General features: G+C 43.4%; 1 pseudogene; it reads right to left on the bottom strand.

Annotated features, from left to right (window-relative positions):
• Nucleotides 1–2835: 2835 nt before the first annotated feature.
• Nucleotides 2836–3221, bottom strand: LOC144820170 (large ribosomal subunit protein uL29 pseudogene; annotated as a pseudogene).
• Between the last annotated feature and the right edge of the window lie 13088 nt (nt 3222–16309).

Below are 16309 nucleotides of genomic sequence, written 5' to 3'. Positions count from 1 at the left end.
GAGCACTCGCTATAACTTGCGGCCCAGGAAAGAGAGGCAAACGCATTGAGCACTGGAAGAAGGGCTGAGATAGGGACTAGGAGTGGACTATAGTCGATAGGTTATTGTAGCAACAGGGATGGACTGCTGAAAGGAGCCCTGGTGCACTTCTGAGACATTGCTTCTGAGACATTGCTGGATGGAACATTAGAGTTGTACGTGGGCCCAAGTTTTGTGCTCCTGAGTCACTGCAGTTGTGTGACTCCGTCGAGGGAATAGGGTTTGCGAAGTCGAAAGCCTGCCTATGAGGCTTTAACGGACATAGGGAGAACAGCCCATCGAAGGGTGAAGAACCCCTCCGGCCGGTTTTGGAGTGTCTGAACTTTTAGTAGTGTCCCTAGCTTTTGAACTTTTAGGATATCCCTTGCCCCGTTTTCTAGCAGAAATGTATCCTTTTGGCCGTCCAATACCAGATGAGGAACAGCCTTTTGCTGCCCCTCCCAGACCAGAACCAGATTCACCATGGCGTGCCCTATCACGAAAAAGTAAAATTGTGGTTATTGTGGTGCTCATTATTGTCTTTCTGATCATGCTTGGAATACTGTTTTTCCTGGATAAAGCTTACCCCGTCCACAAATTGGTTCCTACCCCTTCTCCCTTACCAGAACATAATATGGTTACTGTTGATTATGGTGAACAATGTATGAGAAAAGGTTACCGTGATAATGTCTTCATAAAAACGCAACATCATGCACACGCTGTATACAATGTGACAGATTGCTGGGTATGTGGGTTGCTTCCTTCTGCAGCATATAAGAAGGACAGGTTGTTGGCACTGCAATTGACCCCTGTGAATAGCTGCGTGGGCTGGTATACCTTGATAGGTAGGGTGAAGTTTTTCCAGCAGCCTGACTCTCTCACCCCACGACTCCCTGACAGTAAGTCTACACTGACGATGCGAGTACACCCTTTGCCTCCTTCATCCCTCGGACGATTATTTACTGATGGACGTTTTGACCAAAAGTTTTTAGAGACTTGCTCGAAAAAGTTGGACAAATTTCTGATACCTAATGACACTGATAAGGTATGAGAGAGTTTTCTACAGTTAAACTCTTCTCTAGCATACCGACGCCCTCCTGCTACAAACAGTAGTGGCCATTCTCTGGTGCCCCTAGCAGTAGTGGGACCCTCGCCTTATTTCTGTATACAGGGTAGAGGTCCGATAAAGGTGGGTGACAGCATTTGTAATGTGACTAACTCGATTAGGTTGACCCTTAGTCCTTCGCTTGTCACTCCCCCTAATGTCTACTTTGTATGTGGAGATAACGGGTACCTGTGGTTGCCTAAGGGTTGGGGTGGGACATGTTACCTGGCATATTTACTCCCTCCTGTTTATGTAGCACCTTCGGATTATCATAAGACACATAGGAGGTTTGACGTGGTGCAAGGACAGCGAAAAAGGAGGGATCTTCAAGTTGATGACGTTGATCAGACGGACACCGCTGGACAGCAGTTTAACGACTTTTCTAAAGGCCTGTTGCCATTCTGGGGCCCTATTTTTAATAGTAGATCCATCAGACGTCTTTCACGGGTTATGGAAAAGGTAGTGAATACTGAAGCTGATATTGCAGCTAATATGTCACTGGAGATGCAGGCTATGAGATTATTCACGATTCAGAATAGAATGGTTCTTGACGTCATCCTGGCAGATAGGGGTGGAGCTTGCCGCGTCATCGGGACGTCTTGCTGCGTGTACATTCCTGACTCCGCCCCGACAGTTAACTTGGCTGTGCAGAAACTTCATAGGTTGGCTGCCGAACTTCATCAAGATACTGGTACCTGGTCCCTACAGACATGGTTGTGGGGTCTTTTCTCTTCCTGGGGTTGGAAAATATTCATGGTCATTATAGGTGTTATAGGTTTTCTACTGTCATGCTGCCTCTGCGTTTACTGCCTTCCCCCTTGTTGCTCCATGTGTGCCAGCAATCTGAAAAAGTCTACGAAAAGATTGAAACAATACCCTGTCTCCAATGCTGTTGAGCTTACTGATGCTAATTGGTTGATACTCATTCATGATGATGTTCTGGTTTAAGTATGTCTTTCCAGTTTTCCCAGCCCATAGATTTTTGCTGTAAAGGCCCTCCTTTTGGTTAATAAATGGAAACAAACGTGTTAGCCACAGTCCGCTAAAAGGAGGGTCTGATAGGCGTCAATCCCAAGCCCCGCCCCCTTCGTACATTATGCTTATGAGTTAGCGGAATGTGTCTAACTAATTACTTGCATTTACGCATTTACGTTTATGTTCTCATTATGCAGTTATTCACTTATGCGTGTGATATCGTTTGCAGTGTTCTTAGCTTAGCATGTGTGCCCCCATTTTGAATTATTTCTCTCTGCGTGCAAACTGTACTTGCTCATTCCCCCTCCCGTAGGAATAGGAATAATTCCTCGTGTCAGCATATATGCATTTCTTGGTTTACTGTAGCTGAGGCTCCTGCTAGCGAAACTCCTTATCAGGCCGTTCTCATGCGCTGGGGATGTAGCGGCCTGGCTCTGTGTCCTTGGGAGATGATAACAAGTGTTGCTATTGCAGGTGCAGATGCCTCTTGTATGAGGCCATTGTCCACACTCCTGGTGGACCAGTACTTTTCCATTATGGGCGTGTTTACTCTGCCTTCTCATAATATAATGTATCACCATGATGATGTGAGTCAGTCCTTCTCGGCACACTCTTAGGGGTGAGGTCGATATAGGGCCCTCTCATATGGGAGTTTGTGGCCTAATAAACTTGCTTTGTTTATTCTTCTCCACTGTCCGGCTGACTCATTTTGGGTAACTGTAGGTGAGTGAGGTAAGTCACTCGGGTGGTATTTTAGCCACGCTTATCAGATATAGACGTTCTTTTCGGACTTGTTTTTTGGTCTTCAAACCCTCGTATTTGTTGAGTCTACGGCGCAAAGCACGAGTCTTCCTGGGCCTCAAATCAAGAGGCTTGTACTTCTTGCCTTTGTAAAATTTTCGCAGGTTTTCCTTCTGTGTCTGGTTGATGACTGTGAGGACTCTGGCAATGGATTTTCGGACAACCCGGATCTTGGACAGCTTGGATGCAGCTCCACCAGTCACTTTAGCAACCCGGAGCTGCGACAATTCGACCTTGAGGTCATCAAGCTGCTTTAGAAGATCTTCCTTCTTCTTACCACGCAGATCACGGGCCTTGATTTTTGCCATATTTGCTGCGAGCCGCCACCAAATTCCTCTCTAATCTCCAAAGAGGTGCTTAAACATTTGCTTCATACAAGTTGCCTTTCCATGTTGTCCAGCCAACTCGACATCTTTGGCTCATTATCTGATGTTTGGGAAAGCATCACCAAAAGGTATTCAAAACATCAATTGAGGTACATAGACGAGTGCACTACACAACCCTTTGAGAATTCAAAACATCAAACCACACACACAGCCAAAACCTGTGTCTACCACACCACAAGAATGTCTCACACAGCCACAAAACTAGTCCACACACTGACCCGACAGGCTGGTCCTTCTAGGACAGTCTTATTGCCATTAAGGTCTGTCCAACATTGCTCACGGCGCTAGTGATAGGAGAAACATGCCCGCAGCATTAATTATGACAATGTCATACTGCAACAATCAACAAATTGATGTAAGGAAAGTTTTAATTAATCTCAGCCATTTGTGATTTCCCAGGCCACATTCCATTCCATTCTATTTCTCCCACTGTGCCGCTCTAGGAAGAGCAAAACACACAAGGTGATAGACGGAATGTTGCACATTGGCAAAACATTCACCCCCAGTCACAGATTGTAGCAAGGTTTCACCTTTACGAGGCCCCGACCATTGGCCTCTGGGCCGAGCCTCTTGTGCTGCTGCACCTGTGGAGCGGGTCACAGTTTCCAGGTGTGCTTCAGGTACATGCCTTCGCCGCCAACTCATGCTGCCCTGTGCACCTGGGCTCTTTCTTATGCCTCCCTACAGCCGCTCCGGGTGTGCCTCCGGCATCCCGTGCTAACTCCCAAGCCGAGGCACAACACCACCCCGGTCAGTGCGGGAAACGGCCACTACAACGCGGCCGTTTCCACGAATACCTTAACCACGCATGCAGTACAACGCATGCGTGGTTACCACGAAAGCCTTTACCACGCATACCTTTACTACGAGGTATGTAGTAAAGGCATATGTGGTAAAGGTAAAAAGTAAAAAAAGGGGGGCTTGCGGGGTCTCCCCCCAAGAAAAAAACTCACCAGAAGTCACGTCGGGATATGCAGATAATCAGCGTAGTTTAAGAGAAAACAGAAAAAAACTTCAGCTTCCTCTTAACGATGTATGGCGTCACCAAGCAGGTATTAGAGGAAAAGCTAATGCGTAGAAATTTCATTCTGTTGTAACGCATGCATGGTAAAGGCATGCGTTGCAACGGAATGCGTTGTAAGAACATACAACCGGTCAGTGCAGGCGCTCCTCCTCGGACTCTACGTGCCCCCACCAGGACTCTCCGAGTGCATTCAGGCCTCACCCTTCACTCGGTTCATGTGTGCCCGGGGGTATCTGGTCTTAAGGCTGCCCTACCACGCCTCTCACATTAGTGTGGGTGAAACCAGGACTCCAGTGCAGGGCCGCATCTGTCTGTGCATCTATGAGGGCCCGCAACTGGGCCGGGCCTGCCTCACTGCCTCTCGACCCTGGCAATCAGCTGGAAAGGAGGCCTTTGCGGAATTTCCATTCGTCCCTCGGCCACTGCCCTTCCTGCCTCTGGGGTCGAGAACTGCCTAGGGCTGTGCAATCATGCGCTCACCTTGGTATCTGGCACCTGGGATGCAGCTGCTTCAAAAGGGGTGAGGCTGTCCTCCAGGCCTGAGCCTCCTTCTGTGCCTCGCTGATTGGGGCGCGCTTCTCCACCTCCTGGTACGTCAACCGTTCGTGCCTCTGCCATGGGCATTCCCTGCAAGGCAGCGCGACCACTCATCTGCTGCCCGCCACTCATGGCCACGTCGCATGGTCTCCGGTCCGTTCCTATGCCGGCTGCGTCCTTCCGCACTTGGGCCGCCGTCTGAGGATTGATGACGCAGCCCCGCAGTCCGCAACTCGGCGCTGACGCCCAGGACGTCTCCCAGCGATGTCTCCCCGGATTCTCGGGGGATTGCACCATGCTGGCTGCCTTTTCCCGGCCGGGCCAAGGCTCAGAAGGACCAAAAACCAATGCTGTATCTGGCGGTCAGCGATAGAGGTAGCGGGAAGAGTCCTACCTCGCCGCCATCTTGACCACGCCCCCAGCTGTCCCAGTTTTAAAAATTGGATCACCTTTAACTAGATTAAGTTGAAGTAGATCACCAAAAACAATGACATGTTTACCACCAAATAGTTTATTATGTGTTGGTACGGTATTTCTGTCAAACATTAGTGAACAAAATCCATCATCAAGTTGAAAACCGTACTAATCAAAATGTGGAGTTTTTTCCGAACTCAACGAAGTTCTTGTGAGGTACCACTATTTAATTTGAAGTACTCCAGTTTAAAATGATGTGCCACTGGTAGCAATAGTAGTCAGTGTAATGTCATTCATTTAATGTTATGTGTGGCTAAACAAGTGGGAGCAGAAATAACACAAGATAAGTTTGAATCTTTAAATTTTTGAAGGTAAGCAGTTATAACTTTTACTTGAGCTAATATATATTCTAATATAGGATGATATTCTGGACATATAAATAAACCATGTTCATGTTGTAGTCCATGATCAAAACTTGTTTGAATTTCCTCAATGATTGCATGTTGCTCACAATTTAATTGTGATTAGATAAAGTAAAAAATGTCACTGATATACACATTTCTCCAATTGCAAATTCAACTTCACCCATAGCAATTGTTGCTTCATTTACAATATTTTGTAACGCAAGTGTGATTGGATTTAGGTTTCTTTAAAACATTTCTTGGTTCAATATGCCAACATAAATCTTAAACCCTTCTATTGTGAGAGTGGGTTTGTAGTTATACATGGATACAGGCTTTTGGTTAAAATATTGCTCAGCAGACACTTCTTCCCATACCTCTTTCATATCTGTTTTTTCAGCTTTAGTAATATATGACGTCACATACCCGGCAACAGCAGCTAAATTATCAGCAACAATTGGATATCAATATTAGCATTATAGATATCCAGTATTAAAGGGTTGTAGTTATTCATTCACTGTGATGCAAGTCCTCTTTTTAAATCCTGTGTATTTTTTGGTAACTTTCCTTTAACAACATGCCTAATGGAAGACATGAGAGTGTTCACTCTCCCTTTCATAAAACTGGTCTTGGGAATCCAAAACTACATTTAGTATACTGCTTTGATCGATTTCAAAATGTTTGTAAATAGTATTCTCGCATTTGTGAGTTTGTAATGTAATAAATTGTTCAAACTATTTTTTGTTACTTTCCTTATTGGGAACGTCACAAGTAACATATTGTTCAATAAACTGAAGAACGGATTTATCAGAGTCATATCCAAATTTTGGTGCATTTTTTATCCTCAACAGCATATGAAGCTGAGATGCACCTCTCACTTGGTACTCTTTTCCCCAAAATAAATCAGCAACCTCTCCTATGCTTTTTTTTATTTGGTCGGAACTGAATTATAGTTTGAAATTTGTGATTACAAAATTTGCTAACTTTTGCTAGACCTAAAGAATATTATTTCCCTAGTGTTTTCACAGCCACATCCGTCAAATTAGCTTTATCTTCAACTAGGAAAATGTATAAATCATACCATAAGTATTTGACACAGCTTAAAGACAGAAACCAAGTTGGTGGTCTCAAATTCCTCAACATGCATTTTAGTTCTCCATGTCTTCGGAACCAATATTCATTTCTGCCTTGTTGACATGCTACCATTGTTATTAAGTTATATTTCAAATTTTCGTAATTGTTTTACACTGTAAACTATTTGCAGCTGTTATGTTATTACCCGCTATATGTATCAACAAACCATTTTGCATTTCCTAAATAGCGAATTTTAAGGAATCGCTATTTAGGAAATGCAAAACGGTATGTATGTACAAAATCGCTTTCCAATAGCGATTCCTTAGCATTCCTTAATTTGAGATTAGCAAATTGTCAATCGCAAATTACCCCTTCATTTCCATGGGCCAGGAGGCCCATAGGAATGAAAGTGCAATTTGCAATTAGCACTTTGCTGATCGCAAATTAGGGATGTTTCCAAGGGTGCAGGGGTGTCTCAAGAACACCCTGCTGCACCCCTGAAAAAGACATTTGGGGGCATATGGCGCACATACATGCCCTATGGGCGTCATATGGCACCTTTGGTTTTTATCAAAAAAGATTTTTGATAAGAATTCGCAAATTACCACCAACTAGAAGTTGGTGGTAATTTGCTACTCCTTAATGGCATTTTTTGCATTTTATTTGTTTGATACATTGCATTTAAGGAATCGCAAAATTTGCAATTCCTTAAGTGCAATCGCAAAATAAGGATTAGCAAATTTTGCTAATCCTTATTTTGCATCAAACTTGTTTGATACATTCCATTTGTCTATTTAGCATTCGCAAAGGCCGAAATTCGCAGAATTTCGGCCTTTGCGAATGCTAAATAGCTTGATACATATAGCGGTAAATCCTGTTCCAGTGCACATCACATACGTCACAGCATAAGAGGTACCAGATAACTCACTTTCATATAGTAAAGTGAAAATGTAAGCTACTTTGCTAAAATGTGGGTCTTTGGAATATAGTCTTATCGAATGATTTTCCAATACAGAAATTTGAATAGGATGATCATCATATCGCCCTCCTTTCCCTGTTGGAAATAAAACTAGATAACATCGACCCTCTAATTTTTTTTCTCCAAATATTAACAGGATCTCATTTAGCCACTCTAATTTGATAGAGTTCTAAGCCATCATCCATTAAACTGTTTTAATACAGTGGGTGTATATTATAGTGCTCGAAAAGGTCTTCTGAGCATCGTTTACTAATGTTCTAAAACAAACCTACATTATTTTTATCTAGAACTAGTAGGTTAATGGTGGGCATGAAGTCATTCAATCTAAAATGATGGTAGTGACGGTTATTTTCTAACAAGTATGAAATAGCATCTTGCATTGTGGCAATGCTTATATCAGTTCAGTTTCAGTTCAGAAAACTTTATTTCGTTCAATACGACCTAAAAAAGTACAGTCCTAAAATCATATACAACATACATTAATTCGTGATTGTTTACAGTTATTGTGCCTAGGACATTAAGAACACATCCCAACGGTCTTTAAATTTCATGGAATAAAAGGCTAGTCATTAGGGATACTACAAGCTGGTGGGCTATACAATTACATATCGGGAAGTGCATGATACAATAAATAAATAGTTCAAAAGAACGGTAATAATCTATAGGGGAAATTAAAATGATAGCACATTCAAAGACTGATCGTAATTTATGAAATATACAATTGTTAAAAGAATAGTTACATTAAATCATTGCAGCATGCCCTAGGCCTCATTAGATAGTCTCAACAGGGTCCTTCTAGTACACCACATGGAGAACAAAAATCTGGAGACTGAGAACACGATTGGGATACTAAGGTCAGATTTCAATATCCGAAATGCCTCCAGATAGTGCCTACTGCCAATGTTTCTACAGATCTGTACCAACCAACGTTTCCGGGCATTATGATAGCCGGGGCAGCCAAAAAACACATGCTGCACTGATTCGTCAGTAAAACCGCAGGCAGGGCATTGTGCCTTTTGGACCTTACTCCACTTTGCCGTGTAGGCGCGGAGCGGAAGAACTCCAAACTGAAATTGTAAGAAGAGCTTTCTTGCCTCCACCGGTGTAATCAGGTCTAATATTGACTCAAAGAGGGCAACATCCTTGACTTCCAAGAAAGCCAAGGATAGCATGCCCGTCTTGGGGCAAGAATGTAGTTGGGCCCGTCTATATTCTACGTACTGCGCCTTAATTTGCTTCCTTCTGGTTTGCAAACAGGCACGATCTGGGTCTGTCCAACAATCACCCCGGCCCATATTAGTCAGTAGAGATTTTATATGTGCAAACCATGGAAGTGTAACCACGCCCCGGATTGACATACCTCCAACAGCTCCTCCCTGTATGTCACTAGTTCAGGGGTGACCCATAAGCAACGCCAGTACAGTATAGGTCTAAGGCTTGAAATGTCTGCTATCGCCATCAGACCTGAGTCTAGGCTTAGCGGAATCAACAGGGTGCTCATTGGTAGTCTGTACAGCTGTCTTAGGAATTGATTTTCTACTTTTTGAAGGGAATCTAATTTGGCATGGACCCATAGCTCGGCACCATATAATGCGCCCCCACACGCTTGGGCCTTGTAGATTTTTAGAGCTGGGCTAACTGTTCTTTTGCCTGATCTACTGAAGACCTTCATTATTCCACCTGTCGATTGAGCTAGTTTTAGTGTGCTCTTGGTAATAACAGCCCCCCAATCCAAATTTTCGGTAATGGTGAGACCCAAATAGGTGAAGGATGAGACTCTTTCCAGGGTTTTCCATTTAATTGGGGATTCGGACGTGAGCTTTTTGGGCTATTAAACGCCATATATTTAGTTTTCTGTAGGTTTATATCTAAACCTCTTTCCTTACAGATAAGCTCAAATTTGTCTAGAACCCTCTGAATCCCCATGGGTGATTTTGAAACCAAAAGAGTGTCATCCGCGAACATCATTGCTGAAATTCGGCGGGACGCTAGCTTAGGGGCATCAAGATCTTTTACAGCTGCCATTTCACCGATCAGCCCGTTAATGTAAAGACTAAATAGCGTCGGTGCTAAGACGCATCCCTGGCGTACACCGCATTTGACAGGGATTGGAGCTGTAAGATTTCCATCCTTGCCAAATCTTATTTGGGCGTAGTTATCTTCGTGCAATCTTTTAAGAAGAGAAATCAAATATGCCGGGACCCCCAACTCAGTGAGAATGGACCATAACTTTTCCCGTGGCACCAGGTCGAATGCCGACCTTAGGTCCACAAAAATTAGGTATAAGCTGCCCCCCTGAAGGCAGACGGTCTTCCAGTACAAGAGCTGTAGTCTTAGTACTTGGTCCAGGGTTGATATCTTTTCCCTGAACCCTGCCTAGAGGGGGGACAGTACCCCCTTCTCTTCCATCCAGGATTGAAGCCTGGCTAACAAGACCCTCACAAATAATTTTTGGGAAATGTCAATTAGACTTATCGGTCTATAATTTGTTGGCAGGAGTGGGGATCCTTTTTTAAAAATTGGAATGATCTCCGCTCCCAGCCAGCTGGGTGGTATCTTCATGCTCTGTATTATAGCATTGAAAAGTTCACAAAAATACGGGGTCCAGATGGCTGGTTCACTCCTATATAGGTCCCCGGGAATCTTATCCAGGCCTGGGGCTTTACCTTGTGCTACTTTTTGCAGTGTGCCCTCGGTCTCCTTAAGTGTTATAGATATGTTTGGGCTACTACCTGGGTCTACTTCGTGTTCTACACTTCTTTCTTGGCTTGACCGGGCCAAAGCCACTTCCATAGGGGACTGGACAACTGAGGAGCCCTCAGATTCTTTTTCATCAGCATAGAGGGTTTAAAAATGCACCCGCCATACCTCTTCGTCCAAGTTTGGTTCAATTGCGGATTTGGGGGTAGGAGCACCTGTGTTAACGATATTCCAAAACATCCTCATGTCTCTATCCCCCACAGCCGTTTTAAGTAAATCCCAGTTTTCCTTTTCCCATCGCTGTTTAGCTTTTTGGACCGTTGATTTGTATGATTTCCTTGTGGTTTTAATAAGCGGATGATTTTTACCTTTGATAGATGCCATAAGTGCCTTTTTGGCCCTGCGACATTCACTGTTGTACCATGGGTGACTAGGGGGCCTACTCGGTCTGGAAGGTGTGTTAGGGTAAAAGAAGGCAAATGATACATCCCTTAGTTTGCTGTAGTTTGTATCAACAGCTCCCAGATCTAGAACCGCACTGCTTTGATGTAATGCCGATGCCTCTTCAAGCACAGGAATAAGCGCTTCATACAGATTATTCATCTTATCCTGTGATTGGAGGAAATTGGGCCACCGTACTTTCCTCCTACAATTTGAGATACTTATGCCGGGGTCGATAGGGCCAGTTGTGGGAGTAATTTGAGGGTTTAAGGCTTTTATTTCCATTATTAGGGCATGGTGATCGCTATCCATTCGTGTAATAATATTAAAATCGATCATCCTGTCCCAGGATTTGGTGTCAATTAAAATATAATCTAATATAGACCCACGTTTCTTACTATAAAAAGTATAGCCAGTAGATGAATCGGAGCATGATTTCCCATTGCACGCTCTCAATGAGTGTCTTCAAACAAGAGAGTTCATCTGGATTGCTAGGGGGGACCAGTTTTTCACCAAAGGGCATCTGGATTCTGGGGTTGCCAGCAAAAGATCCTCATCCCCCATGTTTTGGGGGTCAAACCCTCGAGGGGCTCAAACTGGCATTTGAAGTACCCACCAACAATAACCGTTTTGTTTGGATCTATAAGACATAGAAAGTAGATAGGGCCTCTACCCTGTTAGATTCCTTTCCCCGGAGGGTCGGTCTAGAGTATAGATTGATTAAACTAACGGGAGGCTTTGAACAAAACTGTAGTTGAACACATAAAATGTCCAAAGAACCAGTTTCAAGTTGTACAGCCTTGCAACCTAGGTGAATCCCTATCCAGATCATAAGCCCCCCAGACGGTCTCCCTACACCACCTGTTACGGCCGGGATATTAAAAGTAGCATAGTCAGGGTTAGTTACCTCCTCACAAACCCAAATCTCTTGAAACATGCAAACCTCATGTTGACTAATGAAAAGCTCCCAGTCAGGGTCACCCAGTTTCTTTTTGATACCTGCAACATTCCAAGACAGAATCTTGGTTATTTGTCTGACTTGTGTGGGAATTTCGGGCAACATTATAGTAGCAGGCATCAATGGGGAGATTGACGCACCGGTATCGAGCTCAGCTGGGGGCCTTGTAGTGAGCTGGGGTTCACAGTTTTCCCTCTGGGCACAAACTCCGCTGGGGATAGTACTATAAGTGCTAGTGGAGCCGCACAAGCTTCTACTAGCTAGGCCATCCCTGTTAGGAGAATGTGCCCGTCTACACTTAGTCCACCAATCCTTAGACGAAGCGGAGATAATCTCCTTATTGTAAGTTGCGTCTCCATTTAGTCAGTCCACCCCATCTAGTGGACTGAATCTATTACCTGTCGGGATATTAAAACAAGGATAGGTGGTCCAATGTGCTGCTCGTGTGAGTGGAGTATTGTTTGTGGGGGAAGGTCTCCAACCCGTCCTCTGATGGTTATACAATTTTCGTGGTCTGTTTGGAGGATAGAAGTAGCTTAAATAGAGTGGTACAATGCTACCCGAGTTCCTCCCGTACTCTGTTGCTAAAATACTTTGTACTATCTCGGGATTCCTAAAATGTATTATTATGCATTCCCCTGTTATGTCTTTGCTATGCTCACCTATCCAACCCACCCTTCTGGTTGTTAGGATCTCGTCTGATATCTCGTATCCCTGGTTGCTATTGTTCACTAACCAATTAATGCATTTGTTTTTCAGTTCTCGGTGGTATTCCGTCTGACCCTCTCTTACGGCCGGTGCCCCTGCAAGCACCACAACATAATGAGTTGAGGCTGGTTTAAGATTAATAACTGGTGGAACGTACATTTTGTTTTTATGGGCCAAAGTCAAACCAGTTCCTTGTATGTCCTTTCTTGGGGATTTCTGTGCTTCCCTGTTTTTTGTTGGGATTGATTGACTAGTGTTCACTGCACTTGCCTGCGCCGGGGGGGGTTACTAAATCGTTCAGCCCCCTGGCCTGTTGGGCATTTGCCTGACTAGTTGTGGGAATTTGTTCTGTGGGTATTGTAACGGGATCAGCCAGGTAGTTATCCCTACTCACCTGTGGACATGCTCTATCTTCTAAAATGGGGATAGCCTCATTTGACTCTTTGGGTTTTAGAAAATGGTCCACCCTGACAGATAGCCCGTCTATCCTTTCCATTAGATGGCAAAGTTCCTCCTTAATAATAGCCCTCACCTGGATGTGTAGATTATTCACCAGTAAAGACACCCACCCAGGCAGTTCGGTAGTGTCACTATTATACGACTCTGCAGTGTTATCAAACCTGGGCCCTTCTACTGAAATAGAATCTAGTTGGTGTTTTTTCTGCCTGACAGGTGGTTTTACTTTAGGCTTTGTTCTAGCTTTAACACTTCTGCCCGGTTGCTTTCTGATACCCTCCTCAGGTGACTCTATGGCAGACTCTAGCTCTACTATTGGGGCATTTGGAGGCTCTATGGGTGCTATAGGTGCTACCTCAGTGTCTACGCTAGGGCTATGTGATGGTGATATAAGGTCGAAGTTTGGTGTTATGGATAGTCTTCTCTCTGTCCTTTCTATTTCTGTAGCAACAGCACCGAGGGCTTTCACCAACAGGCGGTCAATTGAAGTAGGTTTGGGGTTGGATATTTGCACAGGTGCCACTTGCTTCTTTTCCACACAGACTCGTTTCCCCATTTTGCAGGTTTATGGCAAGTGTGCTAAGACTTGGTAAGTAACCCACTACACTGAGTAATCAAAATATGGCTAGACAATGTAAACTTTTAGTTGGACAATTACACATCCAGCTCTGAAAAGTGGGGGATAAGATTAGAGCAATATACTCAGTTGGAAGTCATTAACAGTACCTTATTTTTGTCCAGGGCAAATAGTACAGATGTTAGAGAGGGTGCCCAGCCCAGCTTCTTCCTGCCACTGACGAGCGCGGACGGGCCCGCCCTTGGCCCGGGCTTCGCCCAGGCAGGCCTGCGCGCGTCCCGGGAGAGCATGCCCGGTTTTAAGTTTTCCTGGCGTTCTGCGCCGACTTCACTGGGAGCGCGACGCGCTCTGGGCAGCGTAGTCCTGGGCCTCGCGTGCGCTCTTAACAGCCTGCTCCCCCTCTGAGTGCAGGCAATGGAGGGACTGGCGTGGAGTGGCGATGCTGTTTCGCGGCAGTGGCCCCCACAGGTGATGACAGATGGCTGTTCCCCTCACTGCGAGCTCTGGTGAGTGTGCATCCCGCGCTGCGGGAGAACCTGCCCCGTTTTAAGTTTTCCTGAAGCTCTGCGCCGACGTCACTGGGAGCGCGACGCGCTCTGGGCAGCATAGTCCTGGGCCTCACGTGCGCTCTCAACAGCCTGCTCACCCTCTGAGTGCAGGCAATGGAAGGACTGGCGTGGAGTGGCGGTGCTGTTTCGCGGCAGTGACCCCCACATGTGATGACAGATGGCCGTTCCCCTCACAGCTAGCTCCGGTGAGTATGCTTATATCAATTCCTGGCAATTGTTTTAATCTTTTTTTGGAACTCAACTAACTAATGCAACTAAAGGTTCTTCTAATGTGCGTGTACTCCCACAGTGCCAACATTGTTTTAAAAATGTAATGGCAGAAAAAAACCTTCCTTTTAGTGTATGCACTAATTCTTGAGCTTGAAGTTTCCAAGATTTAGGTTGCAACCGAATAATATTTTAAAAAGGATGTAAAGTTTGAATTATGATACTTTCATATACATTTTTGTAAATTCTGAAGTATAGGGTACATTTCCAAACTATTCCAAATTGCTCATGAAGACATAACGTTATGGTCAAGTTTCACAAGGCAACAATAATATGCAATTCGATCTGAAGAAATATCATATATCCACAATAAGATAAACAGCAAGTTCAGTTTTCTCCAAGCATCTCTTTTTCTGTTTTCTCAAATAAATCAATATATTTTATTTGTTTTCCCTAATGTGTGCGCCTACAGCAAATGCATACTCTGTTAGGTATTTCTGAAGTGGTTTTGTGGAATAGCAAAATATCAAAATCATACTGTATAAAGTCCATAATTGATTGTCCATTGAATTTACTCTGCATAAAATATTTAGAGACACCCCATCTTCAGACTTTCCACCAAAGTATTTTAATTGTATATACTATGTTATTGATAGGACATTCTCATGATTACAGTGTAATAGAGCATCATTTATTAGCTCCAATTGCATTGCAGACCCTTTTACAAAGTATAAAGTTCTTTTTAGTTTTCATATATTGGAATGATGAATTCAAAGCATTTTGATGAAATGAAATGGGGAATTACACACATTATTTTGAAAGCAGCCTAATCTATGGCCTTGCACCTGTGCAAGATGTCAAAATGAACAGTTGTCCAATGTTTGCAAATGGTTAATTGTACCTTGGAAATGTTTTTTTTTAAATAGTGATAATGTATGTAGGTTTTCCATAGGTTTTGTCAACACGTTGCATACTGAAGTGCAATTCCATTGGTAAACGGGATGTTTACTTGCTTTTTCCTCAAAATACTGCTTTGAGTGCTCTGTTACATTTTTCACTTTTTTCTAACCAACAACAGAGCAATGCATAACTTCATAGCAACACCCTTGACTGTTTACAGATAGGACCCAATCATGAAAGTATGGTTGACTACTAGACATGTGTCTCCTCAAGCCTCCAAATACGTTAGAGTAGTTTTACTGACTAAATGTTTTTTGGCTAACGTTTATAATTTATGAGTCACAATTCATATTTAAATGTGTGAGTATTTTCATGCAGTTCATTGTTAAAATAAATAATTTTGTTTTGACAGCAAAGGCTTTTTCCACAATCAAGTGAAAATATTGGTATGCTTAAATTCAGAATACGGTTTTGCAAGTGGGATTACTTTTTGGTAAATTATCAAGTACTCTGCTTTTAAATTGTTTACAGATATTATTTCTAATGGTCTCCCTCATCTATGACTATACAACAGAGAACAATTCACCTATTTGTTTTTGTGTGTTCTTTAGACCTACTAGTATTTGGTTTATTTTTGCATGAACAAGCATATTATCAGTGCAAACTCATGTTTTAGTTTGAAATATGCAATAATACTCTTACCATTTTCATTTTATCTGATAATATTTTGAAGACATTGTTTTAACTTTGATTGTACCTGTATTTCAAAATTGAATTTTAGTAATAATCACAGTGAAGTAGAACTCAAACATTAACTGGACAAGGCTCTGGATGAATTTGGGGTTAGGGGGAGTTGGACTACTACCATAACCCAGGAATCTTTCAAAAAAGTTGTGAATAAAACAACAGATTACCTATTGTTGATAAGTGATAAAGAGACCTTTGTTAAAAGGAAACACGCATGGTCCATAATAACCGGCTACAAAAAAAAGAGGCCTCAGCAGTACCTGGAAACAGCATGGTCGTAGAGAAGTAAACATATCTTCATTAAGGCACGATTTGGAATATGGCCAGGAGAA

This window comes from Lissotriton helveticus, chromosome 2_1 (genome assembly GCF_964261635.1).
Source record: "Lissotriton helveticus chromosome 2_1, aLisHel1.1, whole genome shotgun sequence".
In the NCBI taxonomy this organism is placed as follows: Eukaryota; Metazoa; Chordata; class Amphibia; order Caudata; family Salamandridae; genus Lissotriton; species Lissotriton helveticus.
Note: the sequence above shows the minus strand (reverse complement) of the source record. Positions and strands in the feature narration are given on the sequence as shown.